The sequence below is a fragment of the Chamaea fasciata genome, unplaced genomic scaffold, assembly GCF_029207755.1.
Source record: "Chamaea fasciata isolate MVZ Bird 193981 ecotype frontalis unplaced genomic scaffold, bChaFas1.0.hap1 SCAF_3, whole genome shotgun sequence".
NCBI classification, from domain to species: Eukaryota; Metazoa; Chordata; class Aves; order Passeriformes; family Sylviidae; genus Chamaea; species Chamaea fasciata.
In genome coordinates, this window is record NW_027094088.1 from 47,887,736 (window position 1) to 47,913,216 (window position 25,481).

At 37.4% G+C, this 25,481-nt stretch overlaps 1 protein-coding gene and 1 long non-coding RNA gene across 3 annotated transcripts in view; both read right to left on the reverse strand.

Annotated features, from left to right (window-relative positions):
• LOC136286845 (uncharacterized) overlaps window positions 1-18,465 on the reverse strand; it is a 57,911-nt gene extending 39,446 nt beyond the window's left edge. Inside the window, exon 1 of the long non-coding RNA XR_010720006.1 lies at window positions 18,428-18,465. This is a non-coding gene — a long non-coding RNA (uncharacterized lncRNA). The remainder of the gene's footprint in view (window positions 1-18,427) is intronic.
• The window catches only part of LOC136286846 (SAM and SH3 domain-containing protein 1-like), a 532,287-nt gene that overhangs the window by 502,315 nt on the left and 4,491 nt on the right, over window positions 1-25,481 (reverse strand). The window lies entirely within an intron of this gene.

Here is a 25,481-nt window from a genome sequence, read left to right on the forward strand (position 1 = left end):
CATTGTAGGTAATTAGGAATATTAACGATACTTACATTGTATAATAAAATATAACCTTGCAGACAGTTACAATAATTGGTGTTTGCAAGGAGCCATGTATAGGCATGCTCTATATATAGCACTATCTGTACACATGTATGATACCTATAGCTAGTATCAGTAACTGCCATCTATTCTTTCTGGGGAAAAAAAATCAGAAAAAAGCAAACAAACAAAAAAAACCCAACACCCTGTCTGGACAAGTAAGTATTTTTTTTACTGAAAAGGAAACAGAAGAGCAGCACAGGAACATTGAGGTTTATTTCCAGATCTTCATCTAATCTAATGAGCACATTCAGGTGACTTAATTTGCTATTATCCATAAGTTTCATCACCTGTAAAATGGTACTTATTTCCATTGTAAAACACTTGAAATGTACTGATGAAGATCTCTACATAATCAAGTACTTTTATTTTTTAGTTCACTAAGCAGGCATCTGGGTCAAGAGAGTACAGAATCTAAGATTTAAGGAACAAAAAACATTATCACATGCAATATTAAAAAGTATTCCCACAGCCTTGAGAGTATCACTGCTGAGATAATACAGAGTAAAAAATCCAAAACCCTACTAAAATAATTGTTCCCTATTAGTAAGAAAAGCATTTTGATGGATAGTGATTAATTTATTCCAAAAATCATCTATAGCTTTCTTTAAAAAATCTCTCATACTTCAGTTTAAGTACATATTAAGTTAGATTTGTACATATTGTTCCTCTACAGAAATACAATTGCACCGGCTAGAAAAACAAAAATACTTATTAACTATGAACCGGCCCTTTCTCAGCTCCTCTTAAAACCAAATTGCTGGAATACTAAACACTAACTTGAATAATTGACCCTGAGCAATAATATTACTTAAAATAACAAACAGAAACAAAAGCCAACAGTAGCACAGAGGAAAGTAGTCTGTTTTATGAGTTGCAGAACTACCATATTATACATATATATATATAATATATATATATTAGCAAGCCTTTCCTAATATAACAAAAGCATTTTTGTCAATTATACCCTTTTATTTATGCTCAGGTTACTCTATCACTGAAAATAATTTATATAACACTCCAAACTTTACATTTCCTTTGTCACTGAGAGTTGACAGGAACTGGGAGGCTGCCAGCTCATCCAGCTGTCACCTCTACTCCTTCCTACCCAAAAGAGGAAAACAGAAAAATTCATCTCTTGCTTCAGCAAGATACTCCAAGCAAAATACAAAATCACGTCACTTGCTACAATGGCAGCACCAGACGACCAAGTGCAGACTATAACCCCCAATGTATGAAGTCATCAAGCTTTACACATTTGCAATCTGCCAAAAAAGAAGATTCCCCCAACAAGCCTACAACGCTGCTGCACCAAGGACAGGAGTGGCTAGGACAAAGGTTCCTGTTTCCCTTTCTCAGCAGAGCTTTGAAGACAGGCAGCCAAACTGGAAAACCCAGTCCCAGTTCAGCTCTACCTTTCACATATTTTTCTGTTTCATACTTCATCTCATCCACTCAGACGGCAAGTCCAAGAGCTCCTCAACAAAGCACCACAAGATAATCCAGCATAAAGATAACTCTCACTAGCAAGTATCACAACACTCAGTACCAAACTAGAAACTATTTAGCTTGGCATGTCAGGTCATGGATCCTGTAGGCTACGTGGCAGCCTAGATGATACAGAGGTATTAAACAATAAATTGAGATGATTTCCATTAGCTTGTAGATCAGTTTTTTACCAGCAGTCTCCCAAATCGCTCACTGTTGGCTGAACCTGGAATATCCAAATTATAAAGGATAACTATCTAATATCGACTGCAATAAAACATTTCCCTACAATAATCATACATTGACTAATCCTGGAGTTTTGGGATTTTTTTTTGTTGGGTATTTTTAAATAACACTTGATTCTTTATATTGATCACTTACTTCAAGGTCAAAACATCAAGCATTTCACCCCCTGCAATTATTTCATTAACAACTTGGTCCACTTTAACATCCACTTGTTCCTTCTACCATCCCCCAACATTTCTTATCCTTCAAGACCCATTGCTTCTATTTGCAAACCAACACCTGATGTACAGAATAGTGTTGTGCAGATTATAGCATAAATTCTGTGCAGTGATTAACTCTGAGAAGTCGTGGAAATGAAGTGGTGAAAAGCTGATTAAAAATGCATATAAACTCACATTACACTAACAAATATGTATGAAGCATTCTGTTCAGTGGCAACTGTGGGTCTGTTTTCCTGACTCCAGCTCCAGGACTTCAACCACTGTCCAACCATTGTTAAAAGATGGAACACCTCAGCGTCTTTTAACTTAAAGGTGAATGATAATTTCAAAAAACAAACAAACAAATCCATGTCCACTTCAGTAAACCTTCCTAATATCAGTTTTTAACACTCATGAAAGAATTTTTACTTTCAAATGCTTTGCTTTTTCACTTACATGGCAATGAGGAGTTCAACCAAGTCTGCTATTGTGAGGTTTTTGGTGTTTTTAGTATAGAATTAAACTGCATCTATTTATCTCTGTTACAGCCTTTCTGCCATCTGTGACAGATCATATTTCTTGAATTTGTCATCAGAGGATGACTCGTTTCATATGTTACCCCTTTACACTGCTGTACATACATTCCAATCACTGGTATTTTACCTCCAGGAAAGGAATCCTTGGATTTCAAGAAGCAGAGGGAGACTAATGACAGAGCCCTCAGCAGGACACTGCAGCTCCTTGACACCAATCAGGGATTACATTTCCTGCCTTCCATTGCAGCAGGAAAGCACCAGCTGAGCAGTTCAGAGGAGATCTAAGAATTTTAGAAAAAACCCTCAGAGCCAATCACAACTGCCTACTGGACACAGTGGTGGCAGAGAACTGGATTAGTATGCAAAGCAGGAGAAAGATGCAAGTTAATAAATAACTCAGTCATCTGGGTGCCTTATTAAACTACTAGAGAAGAGGCAAAAGAGACAGAAAATGACAAAAATTATGTTAGGAAAAAATCTCCCTCTTCTATGACAACAACTAATTTGATAAACACAGTTATTCCAATATCAGGGCTCTTAGACAATTGATGCAACCCCTCTGCTGTCATATCTCCACACAGCTTTCTTTGAAGGTCAAAGGGGCCCAGAACACAGCTCCCCTCCCAAGCACACCAACCTACACAGAAAGGACAAGGGCTGGAAATATGAGGGCCTGAGACCTCCAGTCAAACAGCCTCCTGAAGAAGAAAAGATTGCCATCTAGTCTGGACAAACGGAAACCTTGAGCAAGGCACCATTCCTAGGCTGGGCCGCAATCCTTCCGAGCATGTCAACAACAAAAATCATCTGCAATGAGGTATCAAAACTGGTATTATGAAATGGAAGATTCTCATTCCTGAAATGATCAAGATAAGCAAGAGCAACATACTTTGCTTTTGTACCCTGACTCCTATACGTGATTGTACAGGAAATAGGGATTTTCGACGCATCATGTACAGGAGTCAGACAGAGTACAGAGAAAAGCACAGTTAGCACTATAACCTCCAATGCTTCTATAAGTACAATATGTGATCTCAACATTTCAGTTCCTATGCAGCAGTCAAAGGTTTGCTTGACAAGTTGTAAGAATGTAACAAGAACAGTTCTATGCAAACTTTGTGTGATGCATTGTGCACCCTGCTGCAGTAGATTCCTAGTTTTGAGTTCAGGAAGGAGGAAAGACAACGGGGAAAAAAGCTTCTGTTATTCATCACAGAATAAAAAAAAAAAAAGCTCTGGAAGCAACCAGTTGCAACAAATCCTGATCATAAGGGGGGTTAGGTTTTCAGCAGAGGGACAGCCCCACATGCATAGGTTGCCAGCAGACAGACAACCTGTCATGCAATGCCAAGACCCAAATTTATTTTGGAATACTGATATGCAAACCTTAAGGGTATAAACAAACATGGAAAATGTAGATGGGCTTTAGAAGACCTCAGTTATCTAAAGCAAGTCACTTTCGCATCCAACAGCATTTAGCTACTATTCAAACATTCAACAACAATAACTATCAGTTTATATGACAGGCCACTGCTTTATTTATTCCCCATAATATGAAACCAAGTCTCTCAAAAAGCCGGTATACTCACACACACAAGGTTTTGTACTTGGGCATAGGATGGCTATACTGACTATACTTCCATCACAGCCTTCTACATGCTGTCTCTACTTTGCTCCATTTCCTTCCTAATTTCCCAAAGACAAAGAATAAACTTACAATGATTCTCCTGCATGGCCTCCCCCCCATCATATCCCTTACTTCCATCTCCCACATTCCCCATCTTGCAAGTCTTACATCAAAGCTTACTTTTGTTTTTTTTTTCCCCCCAAAGTCAAACTATTACTTAAATTTTCAAAAAAAGAGTATCATCATTTCCCTAGAGGGTAAAGAAAAAACAAACCCTAAAATGCAACACATTTTTATTTAAACAAGTCTGTACTTCAAATAAAAGTACTCTATTCTAGATTGACCATTTAAACTCTTGTTTAAAAATTGTTGCTGTTTTTTGTGAAAAACCAAAACATTAATAAGAAATCAAATCTCACATACTTAATAAAAATACTTCTTTCCTAAAAGATTGTCATTAAAAATGGAACCAGTTTTACTATCCAAGTAAACAACTGTTTTAAAATTTGGAAAGGGAAACCAGAGGATTCTGAAGTTCTGGAATTATAGTCAGAAGCGAAAACCTGTGAAAAGAACAGAAGGTGAAAACTCAAAAGAGCTCATTTACCTTTCAGCAACAACTAGCAAAAAAAAAAAATGTAGCCACTCGCAGCAATAGACATTTGCCCCAACATAAAACCAAAAACCAACTTCTCTAGGCCTTGTAAGGTGGAGTATTCTGTTTGTACCACTCTTCTCATTTATACTTGGAACAAGAGAATAATAAAGTTCTGGCCTGCCTTTTCTCAGTTAATGTATTGCTTCTATTCACACTCATGAGATGTCCTTGGCAACTAATGATTTACCTCACCTGTTCCAGACACAAGCTGACTGTAATAAATTAATCTGGCTTTCAAGACTACTTCTCCATCCATATGGCACCTACTATACACTCATCATTTATCTGCAATGTTTGCTGAAACACGTGGTGCTGGTGAAGGAAATGCTCACACAGTAAAACAATATTCCCATTTATTTAAAATAGGCACAATTTAAAATGAATACATTCAGTACTGAACCTAGCTTAGTCCTAGGTCTGATCAGTCACAAGTGTTTGGATCCAACTGAGTCCCAAATGTGCACCTTTTGCAGTTATATTTAGGCCAATCACTGAAACAAAGTGTCTGCTACATGCTGCTTCACAAGACAAGTGATAGCACTATTGCTGTAGGAATCAATACACAAGGTATTAATAATGGAGACAATTACTATGATCTCAAGATCACACTTGGAATTATGTAAGTCCATGCCAGCTGCTGCCATTTCATGCGTTCTCTTTATTGCTCAATTTCCCTAATTTAATAGCATTTTAGAACTTCCAAGTAATCAAAAGCATACAACCATGCATTATCTCCCTTTCACATCTTCACCATATAAGCCTCACTATTTTGGTTGCTGGTGTAGGGCATTGCATGCTTTGGTACTGCATGTTGTGAAACATACAAGAAAGCCTCAAAAATGTTCAAACAGATAATCTGCAATGCATAGAGAAGGAAACTAGTAAGAAGATAAAAAATGGTAGGAGCTATCATCTCTCTCATTTCATCACATCATTACAAAGAATCAATATAAAAGTCTATTACAAGTCATTTGAGGACAAAGAAAAGAAAATTCTGATTCAGTAAGAAACAGAAGAAGGTATTGGTGTAGTGCAGTTCTGTTATTACATACAAGATAATTATTCCAAAAGCAAATAATGAAATTGCTCAGTTTTCCCAGACTCCATACATCTACTTTGTGACACTATGATTTACCACTCACCATGCCTTAAAATTTACAGTACCTACAATATAAACCTACATTTGTTTTACTCTCTATTGTTCATCTGCTACTACCGTTAGTACAAAAAAAACCACACAAGACAAAACATACAAAATTCAACTCTGCACCGACCCCGCTAAAGTTCTCTGTGACATTGGCGGCAAAGCCTGCCCCTCAAATTTTGTGGGCAGTCAAGCAAAAATCCCAGCCCTATACACTGTTGGCATACAGGCACACAGACAGAATACATCTACACCTCCACAGAAGCAATCTGGTCTAGAAGAAAGCACCAGTCCCTTGGACAGCCTGAGAAGATCAGCACACACTTGCATGTGGTGACAGCAGCACACGGTCTAACTGCATTGCACAGGGATGTGCTGTGAAAGGGCCGGGAAGCCTGGGACAGCCTCAGGCTGCAGGTGCAAGCACTCCAACACCACAGGTATGCTGCTCTCAGACATCAGAGAGGAGATGCTGCTCTTCCATCAGCCAAATATCACTGCCCAGACATCCAAAACAGCGATGAATGTGGCAGCTTTCACTGCTGCCAAACTTCAGTGTCCTGAGCGCCATTTGCAGGCACCTAAAAGTTTCCCATGTAATCTATATGGAATTAATAATATAAAAAGAAGACAGAAGTGACTGGACCTTTTGTTGATAAGTTGTAGTAAACTATCCTAACAATTTACACTGCAATCTCACATGCAGTCACTGCAACACGGCTCAAACTCGTGTTTTGTATTTTCCACAAGGAGAACTGTTCATGTAAAGTTCATTTAAGTATTCATCCGAGACAGCTCTATATCCTAGCAAACTCAAAGATCTCCTTTATACATACAGATTGAACCCACCTGTACCTTCAGTAACTTCCATATAATCTTTTACTACTTCCAAGGTTAATCTTGGAAGAAGTCAGGTCATCCCTGTCTACCCCAGTTTAGTCCAGGTACTCTGAATACTATTTTTGAGCTCAAAGGCTTACCCAGCAGTCTAACTCTACAGAACAATGAAGACTTAGCTAATTATGTTAATTAATTAAGCTAATTAGATAGCTTCAGCTAATGTATGCAAATACAGCTGGTTTCAGAATATTTCATTTTAAAAGGCTAACATAATTCAGCATGACTTAAGGCAAACAGACACGTTTATAGTAAGTGTTAGCAAACAGCTGTAGCAGGTTATTTTGCACAGGAAACTATTGCTGTCATACTCCCACAGAGAGAAATGCTCAGGGGACTCAACATTACTTAACAAATCAAAAAGACTAAGCTCAGCTCCAGGACAGTGGAAGTGTAACTTGTACATCTACCTAACATATGTGCCTTGCTGTCCAGAAAATTCCCAGCAGAATTTCACAGTCAACACCAAAGCAGCATTAGCACAGTTCAGGCTATCATCTAGTTAGCTTTAACCTGAAACAATCTCACTTTGCCTTTGTGCAGGCAGAGGTCAGGTCTGTAAAAAAAGTCATGGGTCTATTTTTTGCCTTTTTAGACCACAAATACCTTATTCAAGCTTTACAAGCTAAACCATCAAAATAGAATTAGCAGGATATAATACACTTTAAATATAATATTCTACTCCAAAAAGGGACTGAATATATTAAAGTATTTCAGGGTTAAATATGGATTAACATGTCTTTGATTTTGCTAACACAAAGATTAGCTACAGATTATTACTGCCCCATGAAGGTCCAAAGGCCTCAAATGTAATTTCTATTGCTAGGCTGAGCTTCAAGTGATAGATTCATCTGAAATCTGCCTTACCAAAATGTAAAATAGACACTATACACTTGCAAAGTATACCTCCTTCTCACCTTGTTGCATAAAAACACTAAGACCCTATTAAAAAATAATATCAATACCTGGTGGATAAGCATAAGGCTAGAGAATGTACGTGTCAAAAGAAACAGCTGAATTGAAACCCTGACCGACATTCACTTTGGGTAACTAGCAGAGTAAAAGGCCAACAGCCTTTAAAATTAGAACAAGAGACCCTATATTTTGGAAAAAAAAATTAAAAAGTACTGATATTTTTTGCAAGAAAGAATTTAATGTGACAATTGACAAGAATGATTAAATAAAACTAAGAGCTGCAGTGTACATACTAGCAGTCTATCCTATCTTTGCTTGCTGTTTATCTTATTTCTTTTTCATTAAGGAAATGCCTCTTTTCCCTACATGGAACTGTAGTGACATTTGACAAAATAATTAGGAGAAGGATGACCAGGATCAGCTGCCTTTGCCCTGTTACCAAACACAGTCAATACACAGTTCATGACTCCAGCAGATGTTCGTGCTTTACAGACTTATTGGAAACTTAAGGTCTTAGTTTTCCTGTCCTTCCTGTATTACATGGAAAAGAGAATCTAAACAGAGGAACTGCTAATTACTAGCAGCAAGTATTAACCCATCCAACACAATCGACTTTACAAATCAACATAAAATAAACCGCCCAACAGTTTTATTTCCACAAATACCGAGCTATTATGAAACAGGCAAGCTTGAACTCCCTTGACAAATAGCAGAAAAGCTTGTTTGAGCAAAGGACTCTGTCAGGGTCGTTGGTTACTCATCCATCACTCACTACCCCTCCCAGTTAATACTTGGCTAAAATAATCCTGCTCACAAAACATGAATCTACAATGCAGAGGACAGAGGGTCACACAGGATAATGAGGCAGAGTCAAATGCTGACTGTAAAGATTGTAAATCCATTTGTGAATTCCCCCATCAATTATGTCCTCATCTCTGTCTCTACTCCATCTCCATGTGCCACCCATCTTCACATGACCATGGACTTGCTCATGTCACAGGATTTATCCAAATCAAAGCTAACCCTTCTTAAAGGATACAAAGAAGAATTGTGTATGCGTGTGCATCTGTGCTTAGAAAAGATGAAGGTAACAGAAACTTAAAATTAACTGCCTAATAAAAAGGTTGGGTTTGGGGTTTTGTTTGTTTGTTTAAATATAACCAGTTTAAACTGCTTATAAAATGAGGGCTTTATTCTAATACAGACTACTTCAGCTAATGCAGTGAAAGTACAGTAGTTAAAATCTAATTCGGCAAAAGGCATCTCTAGTCATGCAAGAATGCAATCTCACTGAGCAGCTATGAGTATGAGGTTATAGGATAAATGGCTCCTAGGCAAACTCCTCCTCACCCTGACAATTTCTGGGCTTCAAACACTGGAGTTTTGGCTACACCCTAGACACCCATCTGGGCTTCACAAATATATCAGAGATCAGCTGCAGAAACTGAGGAAAGATACCAGATAGGGATTCTCAGATCCTCCAGTGAAGGAGCTGAGAAGGAGAAATGAACAGATGAGGCTTTACAGATCAGAGAGATTCTGCAGGGAGCCTCGGCCAAGTCTCATTAGAAATCAAAAGTTCACTCAAAATGGCAGAATATAAATGGAACACCTCAGATGCCTTATTTTAATCCAAAAAAATCCAACAATCTCTAGACAGAAACAGACAATGGCAAAAAAATTCTTTTCAGGTGCAATTTTGGTTGGTGTTTCTCCTCCTAGATTTTACAAGTATTTAAGTCCTTATGGAAGGAATAAAGATAAAATCTTGCTATTTTCAATTTCCAGTGCACCCTGTCTTGCACTATCATAACGACTATACAAGGTGCCAGGCAGGAGAGAATCTGCCAGAGTGTGCAAACTCCAAAGCAGCCAGTACTAAGGTGATCTCTTTTGTATTTCAACACTCATTTTATGATGAAGAATCTTAATACAGAAAATTTTTAAAGACCATTCTTAAGAATATTTTACATCAGTGGTATGAATACAACTGTTAATGCAACACAGTGACTGAAACCTTAGGTAGGAATTCCACATAAAACACGAGCTAAAATATAATACTACATTTATTCTTGTAACACTATTGGTCAAAAATAAAGGCCCTGCATGAGGTCATGTAGAAACAAACCATCATCACTCAAATGTTCAGAAATCTCTCTAGTTTTGAGTTTTTCATTCATTAGTCCTAACTAACAGGTATATAATCAGTAACTATAGGAGTACACTTTACATCATGACTTGACTGCTAATTTACCCAATCACTATCTTATCTTAGTTAAAAACCAAGTTTAATAAGAATGGAAAAAGTGCTCTCTATGCTAATGATCAAGAATGTTCTCAAGAAACATGTTATTATTAAAACAGCTTAAACTCAGAGTTCTCAAAGCCCAACTCAGAATCATAGGATCATTGAATGATCTAGGTTGGAAAAGATCTTGAAGATCAGCTCATTCCAATCCTGCTGACAAGGACGCCTTTCTAAACCAGGTTTCTCCTAAACCAGGTTTCTCAGAGATTCCCATCTAACATGCCTGGAACACTTCCAGGATTAGAGATCCACCTCTCTGGGCAATGTGTTGCAGTGCCTCACCACCCTCACAGCAAAGAATTTATTCCTAATATCTCATCCTAACCTACCCCCCTTTCAGTTCAAAGCCATTCCCCATCATCTTGTCACTACATGCTCTTGTAAATAGTCTCTCTCCATTTTCTTGTAGGGTCCATTAAAATAATACTGCTTAAAGGTAGTTGTCTGTTCTCCTGAAGTTTTGATTCATGAAGGAACAAAACAAAACAAAACAATAAAATATATATATATACAGAAATTTGAGAAAATGGACAGAAAGAGGAAATGTGAGCAAAGCTCCTCTATATAATTACTCTATTCAAAAGACATTCTAAAATGATTTTCAAGTAAAATAGATCTTCCTTCTTTCTGTATGATTTTAAGTGCTCAGAACTACAGTATATTACCTACCTTTCCAACAACTCATAAATACCTAGATATGCATTTGGGGTATGGTGGGAAGAGGTGAAGGAAAGGACTTATATTAAATGCCAAACAGAAAGGAGGCTGGCAGCTAACCTTTAATTCTTAGACCATAAAAGAAACAGAGGGAAAAACCCATGTGTATACGTATGCAACTCTGGCTATTGCAGTCCATCTAAGTCATTTTAGCAGTAGTTAATTTCCAGCAACAAAAGGAGATACAAAGGGCTACATGTGTATTCTTTAATATACAAGATTATAACTAATATGAAGTATTTTTAAAATTTACTGTTATCATCTATTAAAGAATAACTAATTTTACAGCTTTCTAATGTGTACCTCTTAAGCTCTAAATCACTGACCATAACTAATAAGCAGTGTAATAGCATGAGTATCTGAAGTGAAACCACAGACTGCAATTTTGTTGATTGTAAATCACCATCATTTTAATGCAAAAGCAACAGCAAATCTCTGTAATTACTGGGTGCATTTTGAATCACTTTTATGATTACTGCTCTATACCCATTAAAAATCCAAAACACTGAACTGCACAGGGTATAAAACTAGAATTATGATATACTACAAACTGTAATTGAAATCCATAAATTTCCTTACCAGTGTTCAAAATTATTTTGTTGCCAAGAATTGCAGCCCAGCAAAATTGACTTTACAAACATTTACTTTATCTAAGAAAGCAGTAGGGGCAGGGATAGTAGTAGTTGCTTTGAGATATGCAAACAAAAAATTTAAAATGTCAAGGATGAAATTTGGCACTCCTGCTTGTTTATGTAATACATGGGGCTACCAAACTTGCCAATTAAAAAACCCCCAAAAACAGTTCTAAGCACAATAAGCAAAAACTGAAAAGGTCAGCAGTGGTATACGCTGTTTGGACCAGTAACTAAAAACTTCAAGACACAACTTGTTACACCTGGGATAACTTACCACCTACAGCACTGTCCAAGAATATTCCACAAAATAGTAAAACATTGTATATCATTTTAAAAAGAGAAATCAAAACCAAACCAAACCCAGGAAACAAAAAAGAAAATGCCTACACATTACTTGAGGAATCTACTGCAATTCCTCAGCAATAAAAAGAAAACTGGCTTCTAGAAATGTATGCTTCTTTTAGAAGCAGTGGAAAGGAAATCAGGAAAATTAAATATCCCATAATAGGAAAAGACTTTAATGTTTCTAGCATTATGAAAGTGTATGCTAGCTAGACTTTTCATAAAATTCCAATCTATAAAAATTCTGAAACAAACCCACATTCAAACTTAGATGGGTTCAGCAGGAAAGTGATATCAGAATATTTGTGGATGTGGGCTATTTGAACAAGGAGAGACAGGAAGAGCTTTCCTTGTTTCAGATATCAGAACAAAGGCATCGAAGAGACACACCTGCTCTTATGCTGTGAGCCTGGGCTATCCCTCAAAAAGGGACTGTTGCTGCAATTAATCTCTTCATGCAAGGAGATACACCCATGTTGGAGACTCTGCACTGTGTTGGGGTTGCTCCTTTTACACAATAACCTACTGAAACTTTAAAAGGTCACCGTTATTAATATTTTTTAAAATATGAAATCCAAATCCACGATAAATGTAGATGGAAAGTTAGCTTCTATTTAAAAGAAAAAACTGAAAAACTCTTCTGGGGATCTTGCAGTGTTTCTCTTAGGAAGACTGATAGGAATAAACCAGTTGCTAAGTCAGAAAGATTCCTCCACACCTCCTTATTGATGTCATCATTTGCTTCAACTGGTCACTGAATTTTATTTTAGTGTGCAATAAAACTTGTTTTTTATTCTGGTGAGGGTTTTCCTAAATTAATGACTCTGCAAAAAAAATAAGTAAGAGACAATTTGCAGATCCTTCCTGAAGAACCTCCAGGGATAGCATTTGAAGAGAACAAGGTAAAAACTACACTTTGCCCTTTCTTATCCTTTCCTCTCCTCACCCTTTCTTTCCCTTCCCTCCTGCCCAACCCTACATTTCCCAACTTCAACATAGTAATTTCCACATGATCAGATTATGCATTCTATTCTGAGCCACAGTCATGGTTGAAAAAGTATTCTTTAATCTAAAAGCCCCTTTACACAGATTTATAACTTCCTCTAAGTGATTTCCCAATTTCCCCAAAGCTCCAGGCTAGGAGCAACTGCAAAATGTTTCCGCTAAAAGTGGTATATTGAACTGTTTGTTTTCAGGAATTGTGTGGTGAAAGTGGGTAACATCAGTATTATTTAAGAATGTTTTTTGCTATTTAAAAATAAACTGTCGAAAACACCAAACTTCACATAAGTTTGTGAAGTGACTGAATGTGTGGTTCAGCAATTAAGCATTAAAAAATCTCCAGTATGCTTCAGCTTGCCCCCTTCTCATTAAGATCAGCATTTGTGAATCAAAACATATTCAGTCCATTAGGATGATAATGCAGGCAACATTCAAACACACTGCATGGACTCCCACTGCATTAACTAGAAGATCTGCTGATTATACGAGTAGGGAGTAAGATACACAGCACTACAGAGACGCAAACATGGGGCTTTTTCTCATTTATCCCTTCCATTGCTAAGGCTTGAGGAAACCCAAGAGTGACATTTTTGGCTTTCTTTTCTCCTGCCTGTGCATTTGAACTGTCCAGAGCTTTTCCATGAACATGATTCCTTTCAGCAGCACATCCCTTCCCCTGGTTAAATTACTGTGCAATATTTCATGACACTGTGAATACATCCTTTGCAGACTCTGCTTTTACACACACACATTCCTGTAGCACCTACATGTGAATCCTGCTCAGGCACAAAGCGTTTAGAGTGGAGAACAAAGTTGGCTTCAGGTCCACCAGAAAACCAGCAGGAGCTGGAAAGCAGAGGACACAGGTGTCTCTGTCTGACAGACACAGTCATCCATGTAGGAGTCCACAGCAGTGTAGAAGTGCTCACCTGCAAGGCTGACTTTGTGATCACAGCATGGGGGGGAAATCAAGACTGCATGCAAAGAGATGGGCTGCTGCTCAGCAAGAATACATGCTACCCTCATCTAAAACTGGTGTTGTAAGTGACCAAGAGCAGTGACTTTTTGGGTAAAGGAAATAACACAAGGTTGAAACAAATGTGTATCGTTGGAACAAGATTTTTATGCTGTACAGGGAATATTTATTGATCCTCCCACATAAAAATGTTTCTGTTTCATTAATCAAAAAGTGACAAGATATTTAACAGTCAACCTAGACTTGTCTAGAATTGATCATGTCAAATCAAACTAATTTCTTTGAATACTAGATAACAAGTTGGTACAAAAAAAAAAGGAAATAAAATGGATGCCAAAAAATCTTGACTTCATTACATCTTTTGATGTCGTTTCACGTGACTTTTGGATTAGTAAACTAGAGAAGCACAGTATAAATCAAAATTAGAAATGAGTACAAAATATGAGGAAAAAAGTGTTTTTACAAACAAAAGCTGAAAGAGGGATCAAGACAAGTTTTGCAAGGGACTGTCCTCATTACAGCAATAATCACTGGTTTTAGTAGTGATTTGGGTAGAGAATCAGAATGATTTTTTTACATCAGTAGGCCACATTCAACTGGAGGGAGCATTAGTGTACAGAACAACAGACTTAGACTTCCAAATGGTCTTACACTGGAGGGAGAGCCTGGTAAATACAGCAATGTTATTCATCAGAGACAACAGCAAGAAAGCACAACTAACCACAAAGCATTGCATACACCAATAATGTAAAATAAATGGCTGGCTCTGCTACTCGTGGTCTCAAGGCCACTTATGGATCCAAGGTATGAGTCTGCATGTATCACAACATTACAAAAGGATAACAGCCATATGGAGGCAAACAAACCAAATTACCAACTGTAAAGAGTTATGCCCAACACCAGCAAGGCCCCAGTAGGATTCAATGGCCAGAGTCCTTCAGTCCAACAAGAGAGGAGACCAGCTTCAAAGAATGAGAATTGGCCTAGCAAGTATAACCTCAAAGGAGGATTAATGAACCATCTTTATTAATTAAGCAGACACCTTTAGGTAGAACCTAGTAACATCCTTGGGCAGCTAAAGCTTATCACCAGAGGACAAAAAAACCTTGATTCTCCGTGATCGTGGCAAGAAGCAACAAGCTAAAACTGTCGCATGGAAGATTTAGGAAAAAAAAACTCTTAAGATCAAAGACAGTTTAGTGTTGTCAAATAATTGATAACCAAGATTAAGATCAAATAATTGATCACCAAGATTAAGTAATGTGACCTTTGTAAAGTTATACAACTCCTTGTCAATCACCAGTTTCAAAATCCAGCTTACAACTGAAGAAAAAAAATACTTACCACTATGTCACCTCTACTCAAAGGTATTGGACAAGTATTTCAGTCACAAAAACTATCAAGGGTTAGTGCTACCAATTAGCTGAACAGCAGAAGGACATTTAACTCTCTATGAGGAACTGATGTCATGTAAACAGAATTATTTTCACAACTCAGGCAACATCCACTTGGTCAAATCTTAGACACATTGAAAGGGAACACATGGAAAATGGCTGAACCATTTTCACTCTTTTTTTCTGGTATTTAGAAAATACACATTTCTGTGCAGCACTACCACTTATTTGTACAGGGGGGAAGAGAAGCTTATATAAAACTGCAAGAAACATTCTTCAGCTGCAAGCTGTCTAAACAACATCCAGAGATGTGATTTAAACATGAACCTCTGAAAAAAAAATGCTTTTCTTTTCCAATTTTTCCTTGTATTTAAAAGACACTGACAGTATTTGGAAAGTCAGTGTTTAAGTATTCTTTATACATAGTTTTGGAGATATAGAAAAAAAACATCCTTAGGGTGTTATTCACATACTCTTTCAGGCCTTTTTTTCCCCCTCAAGCTGATGGTCTACATGAGCACAAGCAATGGGCTAACAGGGCTAAAAAATGTGTGCATTTATCAGAAAAGGGAGCAGAAACCATAGATTCTGGAGAAAAAGAAAGGGAGCACATGGGCAGACAGCCAACAACTCCTCTGAACACATGACTTTAAATTAAAAAAGAACAGGAAAGTAGCTACAATGTCTGCAAAATTTCCACTTTTAAGATTGACCAGACACAAAAGCAACCCCATTACCCATGTCCAAACAAATCCCACCCCTTCACCAAAGTCAGAGCAATCTGCTGCTTGGGCCATACAGCTCCAAAACAGCATGACACGAATGCACAGTGCAAAAACCATTTTTCCCCTCAGTCTGGCTTTCTTGCCATTTCTTTACTCATACCTCCTTTCCAAGTTTTGCTCCTCCCAGGCAGCTTACGTCTATTAAGGCACCAATAATTAAAATATGGTATTACTCTTCTTAAATCGGTTAAAAATCTTTTGAAAGAGATATACAGCACCAGAAGATAATTAAAACACAATTATCAATTTATTCCACTTCTCGACTTCTCAATATTTTCCATGTACCAAAAAAAACCCCCAAAAACAAACCCCAAAAACCCCTCATTTTTACTGACTACATTTCTAAATTTTCTCTTCCCTAACTTCTAACTGAAAAATGGAAAACCATCCAGAACTTCACCATACTGTTTGACAGGCTATGACTTAGAAGCCTCCAAAGTGGAAAAAGAAAAGGTGTGGGTGGGCATGGGGGGGGTGGGGCAGGATGTTCAGTGAGAGGGAAAAATGAAGAGAAGGAAGCAAACTAGGGGGAAAAAAAGAAGAGAGCGAGAGAATAGAGGTGCAGATTTATTTAACAGCATTTGGCTGACACCATTAAGCCATTAAGGGGGGGGGAGGGGCACCCACAATCTCAGCAGCTCATTCCAGGGAAAAAGGACTTTACCAGCTCATGAAAGTAGCAGCTAATAAAAATATGTTTTTAAAACCATTTAAATCTAGGCAAGATTTCAACCAGAAACCATAATGGTTACATTTTTTATTTAGTACTTTGAAAACACAGTTGTAGTTCCTTGGCAAAACCCTCAGTCCATTCCCAACAAAATCAACAACAAAATTTCCACCAACCCACATGTTTGGAGCAATGGTCACAGCCTGCAAACCTCACAGAATCTACTGTAAATATGCTTTTTGTTTAAAAACCCTACCATAGAAAAAATAACTAATAACACTTAAATTGCCAAAATTTCCTCTTCTATCTAAGAGCTATTTACCCAGCAACATACAATTACATACTCTGCAGGTCTCACCTATAAGCAGCTAATGAGCAGACCACAAGAAAGTATAGCAGGTCAAAAATTCAAATCTTTAGCCTGTTGAGGTTTTAGTTTTAGGGGGTTTTGTAATGCTTTTAAGTATTCAAACATGCCCCTAAACCCATGTAATATTAAAGCCATAAATGTTTCTCCGTTAGCTTATTATTTTCCACGAGATAAACATAACCACTAATAGATAATTACTAATCAGATAATTATCTGAAAGAGTCTAGAGATTTTTTTTTTTGGTAAATGGAACACTTAGCAAGACAAACACATACTAAAATAAAGTAAGACAGATCAAAAGGAGAAGAAGGAAATAATTTTTTAAAAAAGGCATCAGAAAAAAACCCACAACTACTAAAGAGAAAATAAGTTCTAGGAGGGGCTGTATAAAGTAGCAAGGTGCTAATGATAGCATCCAAGTCATTCTTCAAGTCATTTTTAGGATGCCAAACTCTAGAAGTCTAGAGCAGAATTTAGGTACCATGATTGATTTGAAGGCAAACCAATGCTAGCATTTAGCTGGCAATAACGTTTCTTGAAAATTTTCCATTAGAGAGCTGCAAACTGAAAACTATCAAGTACATGAAGCATATAGTCATAATATACAAACTATCAGGAAAAGCAACAAAAAAGGAAGACTTTAAAGTTCGAATGTGCTAAGTAAAAGTATCATGTTGTTTTTGTCTAGTTGTATGGCAAACTCAAATTAGAGAAAGACATTTTTCCTTGGTAAACATGACAAGAGATACAAGGAGAAGAAAATAAAAATAAGCTCTTGAAATTCCTTCACTACCTTCACCTTGAATTTAATTCATATTCATTGTAAGTACAAAGCTGCTATTTATTATTGAGAAGATGATACTCATTTCCTTGTCCCTGTAGGAAGAAATATGCTCAGCACAAAGGAATTTCTGCCTTATTTTCCAAAATGAGATCAATAATATTAACTATTACATCAATTTCAGCCTCTGAGAGGTCTATAAAACAAGTTCTATAAAAACCTAGACAAAACCATGCTTCTTCCAAACCCATCACACACATATTGAGGAAGGATATACTGCAATATCTTATTTCCTGATAGACACCATAGGAATTGACCGAACAAATCCAGTGGTTGCATAAGCAGTTCTTCTTAATATACATGAGTTAAGACTATAAATTCTCTTTTAAGTGTGTTTCCAGCTCTATGATGAAATAATTCTTTAGGGAAATACCTCAATCATTGACAACTTCTTATAGTGGTGAATTAATATCCATTACTGAAGGCTCATAGGAAAGCCACCCAGTTTCATAAGTGATGCAATGTTTCATAAGAAGCACAACACCCAAACTAGCACATACTTGCTGTAGCATCAATATAAGCCAACCCACAAGAGATTCAGACCACCCTTTCTATGGTAACCTTACTTTGCAATGACATACATAAAACTTACCTACAACAAGAGTCATTGCAGGCAAAGCTCAGAAAAATACCCCCACATGGCTCAAAGTTATACAGTGCTACTCATATTTATAGAGGTAAATGAGCACTGATGCTACCAGCCTGGCAGCACTCAGGAGCAAGCCTGGCTCAGCTGATTTCAATTGCTGCCTGATAGCAAATAACCTCCCTTCCTTTCACTTGGCAGCACATGCACGACCTTCTATCAGAGAGGAAAAAAAAAAAAATTTCCTGGGGAACTACTGCATCAGGACCCAAAACACTACTGAATATTTTCAGTTGAAAAAGAGAATTTTTCAACATTGCCTCAAACGAGGAGCTTTTAGACCACAAGCCTGAAAAATATTGAAGAATTTTACCTCAACTTTTGGTAGGATACAAACGTTACTTCTTGAAGAGATATAAAATGAGTGACTGGGGGGTTTGTTTGGTTTTGACATTACTGGCAATGACACATACACATTTTATTAGTTCTAATCATTTGCTCTATGAAGTATGTCCCTACTCTGCAATTTTTAGAGCTGGACAGAAACCAGCTAGTGGTATTCTTGTCAAACTTCCTCTTGCTCCATCCTACTCCACAAACTGCAGAGCATTATTTTTAACACTGTGCAAATACTAAGTGCATGTGAAAATGCTCTCTCTAAAATGCCCTCTTGACAAAATCTTACTCAGAAGTTATCACAGGAAAGTCCAGTAAGTTTTCTTCACATGAAAACAGCAGGTTAAATCAAAATTACTCTTGTTTTAGTTCTTTATTTTCTGTTTTCTCCTCTTTTAAGTGTTAATACTTTAAAAGGAACCAATCTTCTAGGTTAGAAAATTCAATTTCTACTATTAGTTTCTACAGGTTAATGTTTTAAAATGAGATCCCCTTCTGACATTTGGTATGATGTGAGAAAGGATATAGACCCAAGAGACTGAAATGGCCGCTTGCCCTTATATTTAAGTTGAAATTTTTAGCTTAGGAAGTAGCACAAGAAGACCTATGATAGTCTTGATGATTCTTTATTCTGGTACTCTTCATTCCCTAACTGCAGAAAAACCTCTGTTAAACTAATAGCTAGATATTTAGGGGGAAACCTTAACTATGAGGCAAACAAGAGGTCAGAGATACATTTATATAAAAATTCTTAATGCAGTACAATACAAGCAGTTATAAATAGAAAAGGTTTAAATAAAATCTCAAGAAAAACATTTTGCCAAACAAAAATCAACTGGAGAAGAATTCAGAGATTGCAATTAGAAGCAATTATTATGATCATATTATTAGAACTAGAAAATTAGGCAAGAAGAAAAGCCTTTCAGAATTTTTGCATTGTAGACATTTTGCATTGAGGTTACAACTTATTTTTTAAGGAATACATTGAGTCCTGCTTCAAAAATCAGTTCAAATCAGTCCCATGCAGCAGTTCAAAGGCGATTATACATCCTCCTTTTCCTAGATGAATCCCTTCTTTCTCCCACAAAACTGGGGCTGGAGGGACTTTGGATGAATGCTACTTGTAGCAGTTTTGAGATTGAAATTTTTAACATCAAAGTATAGGGCTTTCGTTTTATGAGAACAATCTGGGTTCAGCCACCTGTGTAAGTCAGTGGGAAGGCAGCTGGGGACACTGAGTTCAATGGGCACAGGGAAGTGATTGCCCCACCCTCCTGAGCAGGAGAGAAAATTTCTCTTCTCACTAGAACATAAGGGAGGAGAGGGATCCAAATAGCAGCCTAAGACACTGGACAGCAGGAGAGGGAGATGGAATGAAACTCATACAGAATGTAGATTAGAAGAAAAAAAATGTTATGGAGATCAAAGGCAAAAGATGTCTATTCATGGGTGGGAAAGAGATTGCTTTTAGGGAAGAAGACAGTGTGTCTTGAGGCAGACTTTGGGGAGATGATTTAGGAGAAGTCAGGGATTGGGTAGCTCTGGGGTACACAGAAGGCTCTGGGAGAGCAGGGCTGGAATATGTGGAGGCCAAAAGGACAGGAGCTTGCTAGTGCAGAGGTACCACTACCAACAAATTTCTCTATCCACAAACTAAGGGCATGGATGCCAAAATGGCACACACTCCTAGTTTTGTCTGGACGTTGTTTTGGTTTTTCCTCTATGGAATATTAACTTACTAAGTTTTTGGTTTATACTGGCTGTTGGCCTTCTTCACAGCATGAATAGCTTAGTTCCAGATCTCAGCCAGTGAAGTTCTCAATGCCTTTTTCTCCTAATAAAAATATTTCCTTCTGTGCATGTGAAAGCATGGCCAAGTGGCCACTTAACTAACTCTGGGGGAAAAAAACCCCAAAAAACAAAACAAAACAAAACAAAAACAAAAACAAACAAAAAAAACCAACCCCAAAAAAACCCAAACAAAAAACCAAACAAAAAAACACTACAAGCTTTCCTTAGCCCCTAAGAGGCAAGGGTTTTTTCCTAGCCTTTTAGCTCTTTTCTTAACCAGGCCTAGTTTACTGTGCATTTTCTGAGGCACAGACATCAGAACCAGACTTAATTTCCCCAAAATATTGACATCATATGCAGGGATAACACCACATGCCTGCATCAAGGTGTGTTTTCTCAAAACCAATGCAATTATTCTGGGAAAAACCCTAAATGTGTCGTAGACATACATTTGTACCTGCCTATAGGGTTTATTTGCCATTTATTATTGCTGTTTCTCCATGATTTTAAGTTACTGAGAGAACACTGTAAAAAACTATGATATATCCAACCAATACACGTTAGTGAAGATTTCAGAGAATATTTACCAAACATTTATTCTAGCACAGACCTGTAAGATTTTTGTTCAAAAATTTGCCTCACTACTGTTTGACCTGTTAATGGTGATACTTAAAGCTCTGAAAAGTTCTGATTTCTTTTTTTTTTTCATGTTAGTGTTGTTCATGCTACCATTCTAAACTCATGTAATCCTGTTCTCGTCCACCACCACAATTACAGCCTGCAAGGGAATGCTTTTTAGCTGATTTAAATTGGACCACCTCACTCAAAAAGCAGCATCAAATGAAATCCCTGGCAAAATCCCCACTGACTTCACTGGGAATGAGACCAACTGGAAGAACAGGGCTCCCGCGAGAGGCATGAATCACCGTCATTCCCATCCTGCTGAGTTTGTGAGAATGAAGATGAGATACTATTTGAAGGCCCTTCCACTTGTGTTTCACGTGACACACCACTTCTTTTTTGTTTTGCAAAATCATAAGAAAAGTTTTTTTACTATCTGCAAGTAACAAACTGAAGAGGCTGGATGAGTCACTGGAGACAGCTTTGGGCCGGCTTGGCTCGCAGACTGACAGTGTCATGAAAGGTTCACCCGATTCTCCCCTTCCTGCTGCACAGCCATTCCCAAAATAACGTGGCAGTGCTAAACATAGCCATGCCGTGCTCTTTTAATAAAAGACGATTCCTGCAGGGTGCACAAGCAACCACATTTGTCAAGATAAGGACATCAATATGAGATGTCATATTAACCTAGACAAAGAGATTGAACAGATAGCTTTGTCAAACACCAAGCAGAGGGGCTCATTCAAACTGACAAAGCAAGAAATTCAAACGTTGAACCCGCATTGTAGTATTAACACATTCCATCCTCTTCTGCTGTAGAAGAGTCTCAAATCACTAAGCGAGTTCCCGTAAGTGAAAAAATAAATTTATTCCTAATCTACAATAATAGTATTCCTGTCAATTCAAACCTCTCTCCTGCACTTTTTAAAAAGTCTGTAATGGCTGTTGTGTTTCAGGTTATGTATGGATCTATACACGTTAGTGGATAGGGACACTCCAGAATTACATATGCACACAGGGTGTAACTAACATGGAGAATTAACAAGTATAAGTAATTGTCATGCAGCCAGGCCATTAGTTATTCCTCAATCACGTTTCTCTTACTTACACGCGAGGAAGTTTACTCTTAATCCTAAGGCAATAGACAAAGACACTGCAGCAGTGGGTCCCAGTGCCTCATCTGTCTAAAATCTGTCATGAATTTTAAAAAAATCTTCAATTTCATGTCAGAAATCAGGGACACAGCTGCCCTATATATTACAGAATATGTGAGATATTCATATTGGTCATAAGCAAAACCAGAAGCATGGCTCACAAGATTACTTATTTGGTGAGAAATTGTCTTGTTTTTTTGTATTCCACATGCATATTTGTTTGTATGGGCTTCATCATCCTACATATGGAAGAGACAGAAGCTCTGGGGGTGGGGTTATCAACACAAATATTTTCCTTAAAATGCATTTACTTTTCAGAAAGCCTTATGATCACGAAACTCACTTAAAACAAGACAGGTTATCAACGTGGAGGAGTGAAACTGGTAGACAGGCTTTTGTCACACTGCTGGTGGTGTCCCTGTTGAGGAGCAGTATTAAAACAAAACCCCACATTAGGTAGGAAAAATCAGTTCAGCTTTGCACTACAGAGCTCTGACTAAATCAAGTCCTTTGGGGGAAGCAAAAAGCCCTCAAGGAACTACCAGAGACTAGGCATTTCTCTTTTGCCAGGAATCTTTAAGTTTAGCTTTTCCTTAAAACTCAGAGCCTTGTGGAGGATGCAGGAAGGATTCCCCTTGCAGGGCAGCTGCTCAGTCCCTCACAGCTTCTCTGCCAGCCCACACCACAATCAGAGATCAGAAATTACCCTTAACACAACCATGGAAAGGGGGAAAGAAAGCCATGGAGCTGATACTATCCTCTCTCAGGACTCCACCTGTAATGTACCCTAATGAAATCTTCCCTTCCCTCTAAATTGAAAAATAATGAAACCCATGAAGATTTGCAATCAACATTTCCAGAGGAGATTGAATACACTTTAAAATATTCAGGAACAATTCAAATGCAAATACAATATAGTACTGTATTGTTCATATTCTGCAACATTTTTTTTAATGGGCTGATTGGAAGAAGAACTTTTTCAGTTTGTTTCTTGTGAGTTTAATAAACTGGGACTTTGAAACAGCTGCCAAATATATGAGGTGCTATGTTTTCTTTAAAAGAAAACAGAGTTGTGAAGTCAAAGGCAAATTCAGTGGTATCTTATATAAAATACCTTTTTACTTCCTGAACATTGCCTGTAGCTTTGCTAATTTATTGCCATGAAAATATTGTTACTACTTAATGCACTAGTACTTCTGTCAATAGGCAGCTTTCCCCAAGGCATATTTGAGAACGCTCTGCTAATCAGAGTTGATGCAGTTATTCTAAAGCAGCCAGGTCTTTAGAAAAAGGTTCATGTTTAATTCCAGTATAGGTGAGTGCTGCCATTTCTTCAAAGCACAGTATTTTTAATTTGCTGAATTCTCTTCTGTAGATATCTAAAGTGCTGATTACATTATCCAGCCTCAGCTTGAACTGGTGTATTTCAAGGCAATATTGCTGGCATCTTTACCTCCTAACACTTATGTGAAATATTCCTCATTTTGTAGTGGCAAGGATTAAACAAAGACTGAATCAGAACCACAAATCTGTGCTATATTATCAGCACATAACTTAAAAAGAATGTGTTTGGGTGTTTAAGCAGATACTCACTTGGATCTAACATTTTACTTTTCTACATCTGCTTGAACTCTTGAGATTATGATCTCATGCATTTGAATTTTTACTGTTTGTTTTCCAAGCATGCTGATAATCAGGAAGAGGACAGTGAGTGACAGTGAGGTCACGTACATGTACATGTGTCACACTACAGTTTTATTCTCTCTAATAAATATTGAAATCTTCATGACTATAACTTCACTGAGGCTAAGCAAATCTCCTTAATTGCTGTGGAAGATTTAATGTATGTACGTTTTTAATGTACTTGCAATTCTCTGCAGATGAAAAATTGAATAAAGTTCTTCAAGAAACAGGTTAGGCCATTTATTTCAATTAGAAATAATAATGAAATTCCAGTAAGCTATTAAATGTCACTTAATCTATATTCAAGATAAATAGAGTACTAAATTTCTCTTGGCGTGTTCCACAACAAGGTATCCTACTTTTCTTTATATTGGCAAAATTGAATGCTCCTCTGCTCTGTCTTCCACAGTGACATTTAGTGACTCTACTCCTGCTCCAATTCAGCACAGACATTATCCATTTAGGAATAAGCCCACCAAAGAAAGAAGTGGTTTTGTGTGGAGCTAATGGCTATACTTCCCAGATCCAGTTGGTTCAGGTCAGTGCTGTGTTTTCCTTCATTCATCTTCACTGTAATGCAGGGGGTCTGCTCATTTTGGTTTCCTTCTGCCATCAATTAATTCCCCAAAACTTATACAGGGCAAAAGACTGTTATAAGTCTTTCTACACTGGGCATAATTCACTTCCTAACGACAGAATTATAACCATCAAAAATAATTTTTTTGAGCAGCTAACTGTTTCAAGATGTTTTACTTGACCTCTAGTTTGAAGGGCATTAAATCCCATTACCTCCACAAGAAGTTTCACCCACATGTGAGACTCCTAAGGCCACCAGTCAGCAATAGCAAGCTTGGTAAACAAACTAAAACTTTGTCAAGTCTTTGAGTAGTGTGGAGCATTTCCAACATGGAACAAATTCTGACTCCTGTAGAGTTCTCCTCAGTTATAGTTACCTTCCTTGGTTTACCTGAAATACACATAGGATGCAATATAAGGAGGTGAGGCTCATTCAGATTCTCCATGGAAATAATCAGATGGCTTATGATAATTCTATGTGTCTGAAGTCGTCCACATGCATGGCTTCAATTCCAAGTCTGCATGTCTTTTAAAGGATTTATATTAAGCTCTGCTAAGTAGCTGTTACCCATTTCTGCTGACTGTAATCAAACTAAGTTAAACTAAAATTTACCATAGCAATAAATTTCTATTCTGCCCACTCTGTTGTTCCACCTTTCATCTGAAACTACAGCAAAAAGGAAAGACAGCAAAAGAATGCTTTTAACATCTCCACAGCTACATCCAATATTAATTTTTGATCTTTTGACATGTTTACACCTCAGCTAGCAAAAGACTCTGAAGAAGCCAGAGGAGATACCCTTCCAGTTCTCAGGGATGTTTTAAAATAAAACACCAAA